Source organism: Fukomys damarensis, unplaced genomic scaffold (assembly GCF_012274545.1).
Source record: "Fukomys damarensis isolate Sample0158 unplaced genomic scaffold, DMR_v1.0_HiC HiC_scaffold_24, whole genome shotgun sequence".
Taxonomy (NCBI): Eukaryota; Metazoa; Chordata; class Mammalia; order Rodentia; family Bathyergidae; genus Fukomys; species Fukomys damarensis.
Window position 1 is genome coordinate 51,102,374 of NW_022900936.1, and position 16,740 is coordinate 51,119,113.

Sequence of the window (16,740 nt, forward strand, 5' to 3'; positions counted from 1 at the left end):
TCACTAGAGAAAAGAGAACTTCTTTAACAAATGGTGATGGGAAAATTGGCTATCCACAAGCTGAAGGTGGAACCTAGACCCATTCCTCTCACCACGCACTAAATTAAAATAAAAATGGATCAAAGATCTAAACATTTGAACAAAAACACTTGATTTGCTAGAAGTCAAATAAGTAAAATTCTTGAAGTGAAGGCAAAGAAACACTGCTTGCACAATAAATAATCCCAAGAATCAATGAATGGGATCACATTGGATCCAAAAACTTCTGCACAGCAAAAGAAATCACTCACAGCATGAAGAGACAACCGACAAAATGAGAATCAAATTTTATTAGCTACTCCTGACAAAGGGCCAATCTAAACCTATGGCACACATGCCACAGTAGGCTGTCAGTAGCATTGAAAGCTCTGCAAGGTCTGCCATCTCTGATTTGGAATATGGAAAAACTCAAAAAATTAGACCCCCAAAAACTTAGACCAGCCACTTTATCTTTGACAAAAAAGCCAAACACCCTCACTGGAGGAAAGATTGCCTCTTTAATAAATGGTGCTGGTAAAAACTGGCTTTCAACTTGTCAAACATTAAAACTAGACCCATATCTTTTACCATGCACTAAACTCAAATAAAAATGATCTAAATATCATTTAGATCAAGGATCTAAATATCAAAACAAAAACACTAAATATACTGGCAGAGAGAAAAGGTAGTACTCTTGAAGACATTGGTGTAGGCAAAGACTTTATGAACAAAACCTGACCACGCAGTAAATAGCACAAAGAATCAGCAACTGGGAACTCATCTTACTAAAAAGCTTTTGCATAACAAAAGAAACCACCAACAGAGTGAAGAGACACCCCACAGCGTAGGAAAATATTTTTGTCAGCTGTTTATTAGACAAAGGACTAATATCTAGAATATATAATGCACACAAAAAGTCAGACGCCTCAAATTTAAAGACCCAATCCAAAAATGGGCATCTGAAATGAACAGATATTTCTCAGATTAAGAAACACAAATGGTCAGTAAATCTATGAAAAGCTGTTCAACATCACTGACCATCCAAGAAATGCAAATTAAAAAAAGAGAAAGAAACACTGAGGGCCAGGTGTGGTTGCACATGCCTGTATGTCAAGCATTCAGGAGGCTGAGACAGGAGAATCACTGTGAGTTTGAAACCAGCCTGAGCTATATAGTGAGTTCCATGTCAGTCTCAACTACATAGTGAGACCCTGTCTCAACTCCCAATATATGTGTGTGTGTGTGTGTGTGAGTGTGTATGAAACACTGAGATTCCACTTCACTACAGAAAGAATGTCTAAGGATGAATTTGAGTCATTTGTAGATAACTGGATGCACTTTGAAAACATAATGTTAAGTAATTCAGATACACAAGCTTAACTATTATGTGGTTTCTCTCATATGAATATATATGTTATATAAAAGTGAATAGGAAAAAAGAGAAAGAAAAAAATAATGTATCTAAAAGTTTGCTTTGACTTAGTAAAACTGTCTTACATATTTTATACATTCTTGGGCTTATTAGTCCAGTTTTAAACTGTATGGGTGGTAAATAAGTTTATAGGACCTTATAAGATAAATAAACAAATTTAATGCTGGAAAAAATAAAACAGTTGTGGATCAAGGAGAGAAGGGAATAGAAATATGTTATGTATATGTTCTACAGTGAACATAATCATGTACTACAAAAATGTACTGATAAACTAAAACAAAGTTTTAAAAATAAATAAAATATAAAGAAAGATGGTTAAACCCTACTTAGCAGGATGTATCTGGCAGCTGGCAAAAGAGCTGAGACTTGCTATGCTGCAGCAGCTTTCAAAATTTTAAATTGCTGTGGGGCTGGAGATTTATTTAACTCAGTGGCGCCATGCCTGTCTTGAAAGAACAAGGTCCTGAGTTTGATCCCTGGTACCAAAAAAAAGCTATCAGCATGCTAAAAATTAATGTATTGTTATTCTCAGTGATCTAAATCTGTAGAATTTTGTTTCTCTTAAGATTTTAGTCTCATTAACAGCTATGGTTTTGTCTTCAGAATTATTGATCCAATATGTCATGAATTTAGGCCCTAACTTTTTTCGGACTTTTGAATTATTCAGTCTCCACAAAAATCTCCATAGCAGTTTTAGTGGGATCTAATTCTACAAACCTAATTAGGTTTATTAGTATAATTATGTTAAATTCATAAACACACACAACTTTGCCCCATAACACGAGAAATTTCACTACCTACGATGCTATATTCACATGCAAAGAGAAACCTGAGACTATTCTATTGGAAGTGATACAGCCTATTGACCATTGTTTTTATCCCAGCTATTCTTATCCCCATCCAGAGACAAGTTTTTGCTTGTGACTAGGTTGTTCTCTTTAAATAATAGAGTACTTAATTTTCTACTGTATGCACAGCCTTCTACTAGTTGTCACTACCAACCACATCACAACAAAATCTAATTTTAACTCCTTTTTGCTATATTCATCCTCTGTAAAGCAAAGACTTTACGAATTTCCCAAATAAGGTATCTTAAGTGCACCATTACCATTTCTATTATGGTCACATTTTATAAGTAACAAACCAAAGCAAGGCTGGTGATTGCAAAGTTACTTTCTTTACAAGGTAGGGATACAGAGACAGAATAAAGGGATAACGGATTGGCTAATATTAGGTTACTTCAGATTACCTTTTTGCAAGTATTTAGGAAAAAGAGATTTCATTATTATGGTGATGAAAATTAATCTACTTGGCAAATATTGTTATCATTAGCTCCTGATTTCCCAGAAGGCTAGATAACAATTTAGATTCTGCTTTGTGATGTGGAATTTTAGAATGAGAGACTATTCTGATTTTTATTCTGGTTTGAAGCCTAATGGAGAAACAACACCTTCCCATAATTTTTATTTAACAGCCATTTCTCACAAGGCCCTTCTGTTTCTTAATCACAATTCTTAACCACAACTGTTCCTTCTGAAATCAAAACAATTCTAGAATGTCAGGGGATTTAATGGCTCACAATAGGATATGACTCAGACAGGACATAAAAGTGCTCACCCTCTCCCACACAATGATTTACCTGGGCAAGGCCCATTAGAATCCTTTTCAGGGGCCGCTTAAGGAAAAGAGAGTTTCTTTCTTTCTTTGAAAGCATAGTTTTTAAAATTAATTAAGTATATTGGTACATTTTATTTTATTTCATTTTACTTTTGGAACCGGGGATTGAACTCAGGTCCTTGCGCTTGCAAGGCAGGCAGCTGAACCACTGAGCTAAATCCCCAGCCCTGCTGGTACATTTTAGATATACATAATGACTACATTCAGCATGGAGAATTTATATCTGTACATGACATATCTGGCTTCCTTTTTTCTCATTCCTCTTTCCTCCTTCAACCCCTTTCCCCTCCTCATTTATAAAAACTGTTTCCATTTTTCCTTCTATTCTTGATGTTTTTCTTTTTCCTTTCTTGCTTTCTCCCTCCTTCCCCTCTAGATCCCCACCCTATTTGAATATTTTCTTCCTATTTCACAATATCTATTATACATTTTGATCTTTATTTACCCTTTTGATTTCTCACACCAGAGAGACAATGTGACAATTAAACATGTGTGTCTGGTTTATTTCACTTAAGAGTATGGTTTCAAGGTGCATCCATTTGCTTAGAATGTCTCAAATTTATCCTTCCATTGTATTTTTTAAAAAGCATTTTACTTAACCATTCATCATTTGATGGGCAACTGGGCTGTTTCCAAGATTTAACTATAAGAAACTCTGCTGCTGTAAACATGGGTATGCATATATCACTGTGTTATTATGCTTTTCATTCTTTCAGGAAGATACCAAGAAGGGAAACAGCAGGGTCAAATTTAACCTCCACAATGGTTGCACCAGTCTATACTCCCACCAAGAATAGAGCAGGGTTCTTTTTTCTCCACAGCCCTGCCAGCATTTGTTATTGGTTGATTTCTTGAGAATAGCCGTTCTTTCTGTAGTGAGTCAGAATCCTAGCATTGTTTTAATTTGCATCTCTGAAATGAAAAGTGTTGTTGAACGTTTTTTCAAATATTATTAGCCATGTGTACTTTATTTGAAAGTGTGTGTTTATTTCAGATGCTCATTTATGGACTGAGTATTTAAATTTGGGGGTATTATTTTTATGAGTTCTAGATATGAGTCCTTTGAGGAGCAACTGGCAAAATATTTTTCTCATTTATCGGTTGTCTCTTCACTCTGTTGGTGATTCTTTCACTTTGCAAAAGCTTTTTAATAAGGTAAGATCCCAGTTGTTTATTCTTTGTAATACTTCCCATTCAACTGGGTTTTTCTTCAGAAAATCTTTGCCTTTACCTATTCTCTCTTCAAGAAGATTTAGAGTTTTTATTTTAATATTTAGATCTTTAATCCCAAAGTTGCAGGTATAGTTCAACATATGCAAATCAATAAATGTAATACACAATATCAACAAAGCCAAAGACAAAAATTATATGAACATCTCAATAGACACAGAAAGCATAATTTGAAAAAGTGCAACACCCATTCATTGTAAAAACCCTACAGAAAATTAGAATAAATGGTCTTTATTTCAACCTGACAAAAGCTATCTATGGCAAACCAACAGCCAATATCACAATAAATTGTCACAAATTGACTGCTTCCATCTAAAGTCTGGAACAATACAAAGATGTACACTATCACTATTCCTATTTAATATAGTTCTGAAAACATGAACCAGAACAATTAAACAAGAGAAAGAAATACAAGGAATCAAGATAGGAAGGGAAGAAGTTAAATTATCATCATTTGCTGATGATACGATACTCCACATAGAAGATCCTAAAAATTCCATCAAAAGACTCCTAGATTTAATAACCAAATTCAGTTGCATAGCTGGATACAAATTCAACACTCAGAACTCAATAGTCTGTCTGTATAAAAAACAAACCCACTGAGAGAGAAATTAGGGAAACAACACCTTTCACAATAGCATAAAAAAGGAAATGCTTGAATCAGTCTAACAAAAAAGAAAAGATCTTTACATTGAAAATTACAGTGCTCTGAAAAGGAATTCAAAGAAGATATCAGAAAATGGAAAGATGTCCTGTGTTCTTGGGTAGAAAGAACCAATATAGTGAAAATGGCCACATTTCCAAAATTGTTATACAGATTTAACACAGTCCTGATCAAAATACCAATAGAATACCTCACATTCATTTGGTCCCATAAGAGACCTACAATAGCAAAAACAATTCTGGGCAACAATGGCAAGACAGGGAGCATCACCACCCCTGACTTGAAATTATACTACAGAGCTACTGTGATTTAAACAAAGGATGGTACTGGCACAAAAAACAAAACAAAACAAAAGAACAACCTGAGGATCAATGTAACAGAATAGAACATGCAGAAACAACTCCAAACACACTTGTTCACCTTATTTTTGACCAAGTGACCAAACACCCATCCTGGAAGAAAGATAGCCTCTTTAATAAACGGTGCTAGAAAATCCACCTTTCCACACATCACAAACTAGAGCCATGACTCTCACCATGCACTAAACTAAAATAAAAATGAGATCATGAAGTCTGCAGCTTCCAGGAGCTATCCTGATATCACATGGAGGCAGCCTGTCTGAGAGAAAAAAGAAAACACTAAGAGGCAAAGGCAGCATGATTTAGAGTTGTGATCTCTACTAGTAGTCACCATGTGGTGTTTTATACTTACATGTATTCAAGTTGAACTAAAATATTCACTTCTTCTGTTTCTGTTAGCTACCCTTTAAATCCTCAGTAGTAACACATGACTTTTATATTGGATGAATCCGGTACAGAGCATTTCTACCACCACAGAATGACTTATTGGGCAGCTTTCAGACCTGTTTTAGAGGCCGCCTTTGGTAAAGAGCACTGAGCTTCACTTGAGCAGGATAAAGCTTGCCATCTCTGCCTTTTATACCGATCACTTTTCCATCACTGAGACAAAATACTGAACGTAAGGTAAAGTAAGAGCGGTTTGATTTAGCTCAGAGTTCTGGGGGCTTTGATGCATGGCCTGCTGGATCCTAAGCAGAAGTGGCTTAGCACAAAGGCATGGCAGAAGAAAGCTTGTCAACCCGTGGCAAGGAGCAAGTCGAACAAAGGGAGGAGCCAGGAACAGGAATATTTCAGGTCACAGCCCCAAGACCAGCTTCCTCTAACCAGGCCTTCCTCTGAACACATAAGTCTTTGGGGAACAGTTTAGATCTAAACCATAGCATTCCACTGCTGGTTCCCAGAAGGTTCATGTCTATCTTATTATGAAATGTGTTGATAATGTTCAACCAGACCTTAGCTCACCCCAGAAACCCAATAAAAAGGTTGCTTCCTTCTTCGTTGAAGGGCTAGCCTGACTTTTCTCCTTTGCTCTTCCCTTCTTCATCTCAAGCTAAGGCCCCAAGCTCGCTCTGTCTGAATTAAAAAGATTTTCCTGCATTCTCACATTCTTAGCCTGGTCTATAATTTCTATTTTCAGTAGATCAAGACCACATGTCCAGTATTAGCAGGAGAAAGAAGAAGAAATAGTATTCTAATTTTCTTCCTTATATTTCATCCTAAACTTAGCCTTGCCTAAAGCTGGATCCATTTTACATCCCATTTCAGTTTAAATTACAACAATGAAAGCTTTTTTAAATGTTATTTATGACCTTTATAATTTATGAACAAAAGCTAGCAAGCTGAAGCCCAACTCAGGAAATTTAGTGACTTAGTGAGATCCCACCTCAAAATAAAAGGAAACAAAAGGTGCTAGGGTATTAGCTCAGGGGGAAGACTGTGAATTCAATCCACAGTACATCAAAAGAAAAAGCTCTTGGCTTCCCCCCCGCCACCCCAGTACTAGGATCAAAACACAAAGAAACTTCTCACCTTTTCCTAATTTCTTACCATGACATTTCCTGACAAAACTCAACTTTAGAAAACATATGCACACATGCAATGAAAAGAGATGTGCAGCCACATTTGTAGGTGTCACCAAAATGCCATTCTCTTCTACCAAATATAACCAAAGTTAAATGACTTGTTATGCAGTTAATGGTAATTGTAGGTGAAAGAGATGAGCTCCATTCTGATTCGCACTGAAGTGACTTGGCGTTTTAAAGCAGGGACTCAAGTGAAGTATTACACATTTGGTCAGTAGGTGTGTCTGCTCACCGGCAGTTATGGAAGTTAGGATTCAGTGTTCTCAAAGGAGCCTGGAAGATAGGGAATCTATCCTTCCTATGATTACATTTCAAAGAAATGGCCTTTGGGTTCTGAAAAAGGCACTCCTGTGTTCTAGGGGGTACACATGCATCTCAAAGGAACAGAAAAAGGATTCACAATCATAAGCCTTTCTTAGTAAGTGTACTAAGAAAAAGTGATACATTATAAATTTTTGGTTGGAACAGACTGCAGAGGTTGTCCAAAGAGGAACACAAAAGGGGTCTGGTTGTCCCAAGAACACTAACAGCTTTAGGCTGCTAGAAAGCATGTAAAAATTTAATTGAGTCTCAGTGCAGAGGTTCAAAGGGAATGTTTCTGCAAAGAGCTACTTGCTGTTCCCAGTTCCTAAATTTTTCCATAAGGCACAGCCAAGCATAAATTTTGTCATTTAATCTACAAACACTGATGTAGATAGCACTATACATTTTACAGATGATGGAGACCAAATCACAGAGAGCCAAACTACTTGTCCAGGTCACATATTAATAAATTTTAAAGCATACTGGAACCTAGATTTTTGATGAAAGTTTGTTTTCCTCAAATCTCCCATAACTTTGTCTCCCTACACATCTCCCTAATTTTTCTTGTGTGTTTCTGTAAGTAGCTTTTATAGAAGTACTTCTGCCTTTAGCTGAAAAGCCTATAAGATGTAAATAGGAAGGGGGAAATCATACACACATACACACACACACACACACATACACACACACAGAATGTCAGAAACTTGTGATTAACAGGAAGCAGGTGTACAAACAGAAAATGTGCGACTCACATCTACTGTCATCTCAGCAAATGGCTTGGTACCAATGTTGCTGAAGGGGGAAATTTGATTATCTTTGCTTCCCCCAGAAGACTGATAAATCGAATTCAGACTGCTATTGTTCCAGATACAGCCTGAATCTTCCATAGGATTTTAATCAGCAGAAGCATTATGTAGCATATGGGAGCTATTTGGCTGAAAGGAGACTCCAACTGTCACTGGTATGTCTGCCCAACATGAAAGGAAAATAATAATGCAGAATAATAAGACTTTCTTATCTAGAGAGCAGCTTCCCTCTGAGAAACTCTGCAAGTTTACTGTACTACATCTTTACAACATCCTGTTACAAGGGTCAGAGAATTACTTGACTGCAATCTTGGATGTTTCCTTGCTGATTCAATCAACATTTTAATGTCTTTCATAACTTTCTCTATCCCTTCCTATAAATCATTCTCTTCTCACTTTTTAATCACTTGTTTGCTTAATTTAATAAATAGCTTTCACTCGTTCCTCCCTTCACTTCTCTTTCTTTCTCACTATTAATTTTATTTCTTTTCTACTTGTATTTTATAAAAAGCCTAGATGGCAAACTATGACCTAGCAATTAAGACTATGCCTCAGTTATATCACCCTGTTTTTCCAAAGGAATGGTTAAATGTAGATGCTATTTCACTTACTCATTTCCCAAGTCACTAAAACTTTATCAAATATGTTTTTATGTCTTCTTTAGGACTTCAAAGTATGTCTCAGAGTACTTTACTTCACGCATGGAAGAAAACAGCTCATGACAATGCAATATAAGTGTCATCTCCTTACCAAGTTCATTAAAGGGACTTGGGCAATCAAACAGTGCAATTGTACCTATGGTGATCGTTCCCTAAAACTTTGAGTCAGATTCTAGAGTTAATACGAGAGCCCAGTTTCTGGACCTTTCCACTCTGCTCCATACTCTCTCAGCCTTTCTTGATGTGCCTCACCTTCTGTATCCCTTTGTGTCCACACATCAGAAAGGCCGTGAAAGCATAGCCACATATTTCATAATCGTGAAAGGTTGCCTCTTGATTTTATACACAGAAGAAAATGAGGCAGGAGAATGGGAAGTCCCAGACCAGCCTGGTGAAAGTGCTAGGGGAACAGCTCAGTGTGGAAGTCCTACATTCAATTTCCAGTGCTGCAAAAAGAGAGAGAGAGAAAAAAAAAGGTTGACAGAAAAAACGGTCATTATTTACACATTAATTTAGTGATAGATTCATATAAAAAGATATGATTGGGCAGGGGATTTAGCTCAGTGGTTCCGCCACCTGCCTCACAAGCACAAGGACTTAGCTCAATCTCCAGTACTCCCCCCAAAAAATATATAATTTTCTTCCTCTGGACTTAGTTCTTTTATTTAGTCCTCCAAATTCAAAATTCAGTGCCACAGGGACTCTACCATGGTATTGCCCTCAAAGGGCTCAAGTTATGAAAAGGAACGCCTGGAATATGGGTGCTTGAAAAAAAATATGTGGAATTTTTACAAGGGTAAGATTTTACGAAGAGAAATTTTCCTTCTAAATCCATAATTGGGAATAAAAACTCTCTTATTACTATCAAACACTAGGAAGAGTCAGGCAGCAGAACAATTCTGTGCATCTTAGATAAGGCCTGAAAATAAAGCTTTAGTCACTTGGGATCCTGAGAGGAAAGATAGTGGTTAGGTATTATGCTGATTATAAAAATTAGATAGCAAAGGTGCTCAAGGAAAGATTGTAATATAATCCACTCATTTACTTTCTTTGCTGAAGATACAATGTTTTCTTTTGTTGTATAAACACAGTGCCTGGGATAATATATGCTAAATATTTGTTGCATGCATTAATGAGATATCATTTCTGAATTCTTCAAAACAACATTAAAAATCACTTGTTTAAAGTATTATGAAAATAAAAAGACATTCAAAAGCCACAATTAGGAAATTAATAAAATTTATAAACCAAAAGTCCATAAACCACACTTTAATCTCTCCATGGGGTTGTTAATCTTGATTTACACTAACAATATTGTGTTATATAATTCGTTTTATATATATATATATATATATACATATATAACATAATACTATACTATAATTATATAATACAATACTATACTATACTATATAATACTATATAATATATAATTGGTTATTAAACTAACTAGTTAGCTGCTTCAACAGTCCCCAAAGTTTCACTGTTGTCATACAATGTATTCTCTTTTCTTGCTTTAGTCTGAGTTTCATGGGAGGGGTGGGATTTGGGAACACAAAGTTATTAAGGCACACTAATCTTTTTACTATATTGGTTCTTTCATTGCTGACCACTATAAAGTTCTGCTTTGGAACCCAGCACTTAAGAAGACAGATGATATGTGGCAAATGGTGGAGAGGTTATTGTAGCTTGTATCTAGATGTCCCCTCAAAGCCTCATGTGCTCATAGATGGGACTTTTTGGGCAAGGTTAGATCTAGAGTGAATGAATATAGATATTCAGGAAGCACAATAATAGGATTAGTCCACTGATTGGTTTACAATGTTTCTGGAAGTGGAAATTGGGAAGCCCAAGCCTGAGTGTGGATGGCACCAACCAATAAATTTATAGTATGGATGGCATAAACAGGAAAGATGAAAGGCAGCTTGGCTGTTTTTTTCTGCCTACCCTGCTATGGACTGTTTCTCCTCTGTGATATCCCTCTGTCACATCACCCTGCCTTGGAGCCAGATTACTGTGTGTTGAAATCTCTATAAACTAGGCTAAAACAAATTTGTGGGTATCAGATATTTTGTTCCAAAATGAGAAAGTTACGAAAACTGAGGCTTTGGGGTCCAGGAATGGAAATGAGCACATCATTTTTTCCCATATCTCACTAGTCAGAGCTAGCTCAGTTTTTGATGATGCTTTTTTTTGTTTGTTTTTGTGGTAAGAAAATAATAGGCATTATCAGTTTTTAAGCAAAGAAGTGACTAAGATTAAGTAAGAAATCACATTAGCGATACCGAATAAAAGAATGTAGAAAAAATTTAGAGACAAAGTATTTCTTAGATATTGAAGGAATATAGGCACATCAGATCAAGACTCAAGTGTGAATATTTTTAAAAGAATGACAAAATTGATGCATATATATTTATTTGTTGACTGAGCAGAAAAGAACCAAGTGATTTGTTGACAATTTATATTTTTAGATATAAATATATATCAAACTTGGAGCAGTTTATTTTGTTAACAAGTGCATGTTTAACTTTTTTCCTACCGGTATATGACAATAAAGAAAAATTATATGTGATGAAAAGTGCAAGAGACAGTGTTGTTTTGTCAGGGAAAGACATGAAGACGCGAGAAAAACAAACAAATGCCCAGAATGTTCTGGAATTTTGAATATTACACTGATGGTTTTGTAGTCAATGTGTGACAACAAATTAAGTGTCAAAAGAGGAAAAATTTCATGTAAAACATTTTCTTACTTTTGTTTTATTGCTCTTCACCACAACTATCAAATAGTCAGATACAGATAAAGAAGTCCAAATAAATATTTTCATTTTGGGTGTGGCAACAGTAAGCACTTGGAGGATTATGTAAAGATGTCATTTTTAAGTAGATAAAGGAGAAAAGCTACCCGGGGAGGCTGAGTGTAAATCAGTTCATCAGACAAATGACGTGATTGAAGTGAGTATTAATGTGTTATTCAGTCTGCTATTGCTGTGATAAAATGCCTAAGATTAACAATTTAAGGTAGGAAAGACTTATTCTGGGTCACAGTTTTAGAAGTTTCAGTCCACAGGTAGCTGAATCCATTGCTTTTAGGTTTGTGATGAGGCAGAAAAATCATGCCAAAAAAGGCAGGGAATAGGAAAGTTGCTCACCTCATGGAAGACAGAAAGCAGAGAAGAAAACCAAAGAATGGATTGAGGAACAGATACATTTCCCGAAATACACTCCCTTGAACTAGACCCCATCCCATAATGCTATCAAATTAGGATCTCATTAACAGGTTAAACTATTTGAAAAAGTTAGACCTTTATAGCTCAAAAAGCCTATTAATTGGCAACCAAGCCCTTAGCACATGAATGTGGGGGGACATTTTAAACCCAAACTGTGACAGTCACAATGTTGGCATGCATTATTGCAATTAACTAATGCTCAGTATGTTTAAATTCACAATGCAAAGTCTGTTACTTAGACAAAGAGAGTTGGCATTAATCCCTGGGAAAATAAATATGTGCTTTTTAAAGGCTTCTTGTGAGCTTTCAGGAGTTAATGGGAGATCAGGACACAAAAGCACTGCTGAGCACATGGTAGTCACCTCAGTGATAGGAACAGCCAGTGAATGTGAATGGGCCCCTCAATCTCCTCACGTGGGTCAGCCCATCCTCGGCATGGTTACCATAGAATTCCAGAAAACATGTGCTCTCCCTGGACTGAGCTATTCCAGCTCAAAGAAAAGAGACTTCTTGCTTCAGAGCAAAAGAAAAAATAAATTCACATACATTTTTCTGCTGTTCAATAACACAATTTCTAGAAACATTTTTGGGCATCCATGTTGTCTCTAACTAACAAGAACATTTTAAGTAACATTTTCTTTAATTTCTCAACAATTATGGCATGATCTATATGTATAAGTATTCTACTAAATAAATACTTTTAATCATATAATTTCATAACATAGAATTTGAAATATCTATCCTTTAAATACACACCTTTAATATGCTTACACACTAACATATTCAGTTGCAAAATGGAGAAGAGTCCCTAAATAGAAATGTCATCAACTACCAAATAATAGAGCCCCAAAGAATATTTGTTATAACTAAATGAAGTAGGTATGAGCATTCTTCTCAATTTTATAGGTGAGGAAAGAAAATTACATGGAGGCACAGTTGGAAGTGGCAGTGTACATGAAAGGACTGGGGTGTCTGCAGGGCCTGCCCTCATAACCAAATTTGATGTCTCTTGGAACAAGGGCACAGTGTTCCACTGTCAGAAACTACCTATGTGGTTTGTGGGCTGAGTTTCAGGGAATGGGACAAACAGAGGAGCCCAAATAGCGTAAGGGGAAACAATAAGCAGAGATCATAACATGAAGGAACTTGGACTAATAGAAGTGATAAAATTATTGTTACTGACTCCAATAAGGAAGGTGATGGCACCAAGATTCTGGATTTGCATGAAAAATGCAAAAAAAAAAAAAACAACCCAAAACTAGAGCCTTAGACAATTGCATTTGTGTCCTGTCTTATGAAAATAAATGCTGCTCAAGTAGCCCTTCTTTGATGGCAATTGCAAAAAAAGAAAGATTTGTTTACTTTTAACACAAGTCACCCTTCTTGAATGATTGCTAAGATATCAGAGATTTCTTTCTCTACTCTGTTTTCAGAAGCTCCTTCCAAGCATCTCCCTCACATTGCTGATTGACATTTCCTCAGTGAAATTCTGTGACATTTTCAAGACCTATCATAGGACAGACTGCACATCAGCACATGTTTCTCTAAGACCTATTAGCTCATATTTTCTCTTGAAAAAGAACTCATAGCCTTACATACAGTCAAACTTCTTTGTCACTGTTGATCCTAGTAAAGCCACAATTACCCATAAAGTTTATATCTTAAAATTAATATTTCAGAGAACTAGAATGAAGACAATTGACAACTTATCACATACAAGGATTTCACATAAGAAATTTCACAAATATACATAATGCACCCACTCTATACTTTCTTAAAGTAGATAGATAGATGCATACATACATGCATATTGCAATGTATTTTAGGCTGGACTTCCCAGGGAACAGATCCTTATATACTGATGAACATTATTAGTTAGGGCTTACTAGAGAACAGAATCAATTGAAAAAAAAATGTGTAATTATGCGAAAGGATGTATTAGGTAGGCTTACCAGATTAGAAAAAGAGTCCCCAATGGTGTCTGTGGAGTCACAATTAAAAGAATCCACAATGGCTGTGGGGAGAAGGAGAGCCAGAAAATCCAGTAGCTGTTCAGTCCAAGAAGATGGAAGTTTCAGACCAAGATGCGGCAGCAGTCTGTTGTGGAAGACCTCAAGGCACAGTAGCTGGTGTTTTATGCAAATCCACATTGGAAGGCTGAAAAAAATTGATACCAATGTCCAAAGGTGATGATAAATCCTAGACTACATTATGGTGAAGAAAAACAAAGTAATATTAATATACTGTCAACATTACACCATCATCACAATAAGTCATAATGAGGCTGAGAGTGGTGGTGCACAGCTATAATCTTAGCACTCAGAAGGCTGAGGGAGGAGAGATCCAGTAAAATTAAGGTCAGCCTGTGCTACATAGTGAGTTCAAGGCTAGCTTGGTCTACATGGAGAGACTCTGTCTGAAAACAAATAAACAGACTAACAAAAAAGATTTACAGTGAATCCTCAAAACAAATGAAGCCAGAAATGGTCACATTTTATAATAAAATGTAAAGGCAGAGTAGATGTTGTTGATGAGTTAGCCAGTGTTGATCTTAAACATGTGAGGAATACATATTTTCATAGTTTACAAAGAAAATCAAGCATAAAATATCGCGGAGAAATTTTCTTAAAAGATTGGGGCTGTAATTGACAAATAATCAATTACAACAGAGAAAGAACAGCATGTATCTGCCCAAAGAACCCTTCAAAAAGAATTATGGAGCACACCTGTGAACAGACAGGTGAAACATCACAAGAACCTTCTAAAAAAATAGGAAACCAGCAAATTGTGAAGTACATCCTACCAAAGAAGACAGGAAAACAAAACACTTGTGTTCTCTGCATAAGCGATACTTGTGTATGGGACATGCTGGTATTGTGTGAAAACTGCCTTAGGTGTGATAATTGAAGTAAAGACTACTTTTGTGGTAGAGGTTTACTTGTATTTTCATTATAGTTCACATAGTAATTCATTTCTGCTGTTATTTTCTAGATTTAGTAAGCATTATTTTTTAGATTTAGTAAGCAGAGTTGATGTAGAAAATGTTTATTCTAAACACTCATTACATATTAAAATTTTAATATTTTATTTTCCTGTGAAGTGTACCTTGTTTAATATAACAAAACTCATAAAGTTAAAATTAATAATTAATAGAAATATTCTTTAAAAATAAATATGGGAGGGGCAGGGGACTTAGCTCAGTGGGGCAGCTACTTGCTTCACAAGCTCATGGTCCCATGTTTGATCCCTGCTTCCAAATAAATAAATAAACATGCGTTTTAATGTGTCTTTTCTAAAAATTTGCCTTGGTGTCCCCTGAGGCTATGAGATGAGCATGCTTTTTTCTTTACCTTTGTACCTTACCTTTTACTACCCTATTGGTTGGTGCCTCCCACATCCAAAGTCGCTCTTCTTCTCTCATTTTGGTGGCCTACATGTCAGTCATCCACAGAAACAACCGAAACTATGCTTTACTAATCTGCTAGGCTTTTCTTAATCAGTCAATTTGATATATGATTAAGGGACAGAAAGGAAAGAAGGAAGAGCAAAGAATTATTGTTCAAGGGGGAAAGAGAGTTGTAATTCTAACCGTATGGAAACATTAGACAAACATACCTCTTAAGATTGGGCAGTCATTCAGAATTGTTTCAAATTGATGCAAAGAACCTTCATACATTCATATTGTCTACTTCCTGGAAACAAGCATCACCTGGAAAGAGGCATGACTATGAGTGACTCGGGTTTCTTTAGCTGAGGTGCTTTTCCAGGCAGGTTAAGGACTTTATCTTATAGTATCCTTTGCCCATGGATGAATAAGTAATTTATTCTAAGCAGAGGAGCTGTGTATCATAGTATTTACCACACAGGTAGACCAAGTCTATAAAGTACACAAATAATAAACCAGGGCACATAGATATATGACATTTATGTCATATGTATATATGTGCATATTAAAACCATACCTTGTAAATATATATATTTTCTATCTTTCCCAAGCAGTATATAAGTACTGAAATTTATATTTCTATAGTATAATTTAATGTAATTTAAAAATCTTTAAATTACATGGATTCTGAAAATTACATTTTAATTTTCACATCAAAAAAGGTAATTATGGTTATAGAAATTGGCAATTATTTTTAAATTTATCAGAATGGGTTTTATTTGTTAAATTATTAAATATCTGTGGAAATAAGGCTATTCATCTTATCAGTATACCAGTATAAGAAGTTTGAATAAAATTTATGCTGATAGTAAATAAGATCCAAATGGTCTAACTGACAATGTGAAGTAGGAAGAAAAGGGCTAAAGGTGTAGGGGAAATGGAAAGGATAGGGGAAAGAAAATAAGGGAAAAGAAAAAATATGAGAAAATGAAAAACTGGAAACAAAGTCTTTATAAACGGGGAAGGGAGGAGGGGGTGAAGGAAGGGCAGGGGTATGGGGAAAAAATGAGAAGCAAGACCTGTCATGTAAAAGTACATGGTCACAGTGATGAATGTAACTGTACTGTATAGCTAAAAAGTACTAATAAACTCAATGAGAAAAAAAATTCATACTGATAAAATCAGGGAAAAGTCAGAGATAATTTTAAATGAAAATTGTCAAGCCAGTCAGAATTATCAAGGATTTATTTTAAGTATGAAACACACTGTGTGTGTGTATGTGTATGTGTATGTGTGTGTGTAAATTCTTTTAAACTGGCATTTCTATGAAAAATATTCTAAGGAAACCATATCTAAAGCATTAATTATTTACTTTTTCTATTTTCTAGCAAATCTTA

The 16,740-nt window shown here is 35.6% G+C and overlaps 1 long non-coding RNA gene across 1 annotated transcript in view; it reads right to left on the bottom strand.

Moving 5' to 3' along the window:
• Positions 1-8,989: 8,989 nt before the first annotated feature.
• LOC104851520 overlaps positions 8,990-16,740 on the bottom strand; it is an 89,521-nt gene continuing 81,770 nt past the window's right edge. Inside the window, exons 3-4 of the long non-coding RNA XR_777231.2 lie at positions 13,911-14,115; positions 8,990-9,177 (exon numbers count right to left, since the gene is read on the bottom strand). This is a non-coding gene — a long non-coding RNA (uncharacterized LOC104851520). The remainder of the gene's footprint in view (positions 9,178-13,910; positions 14,116-16,740) is intronic.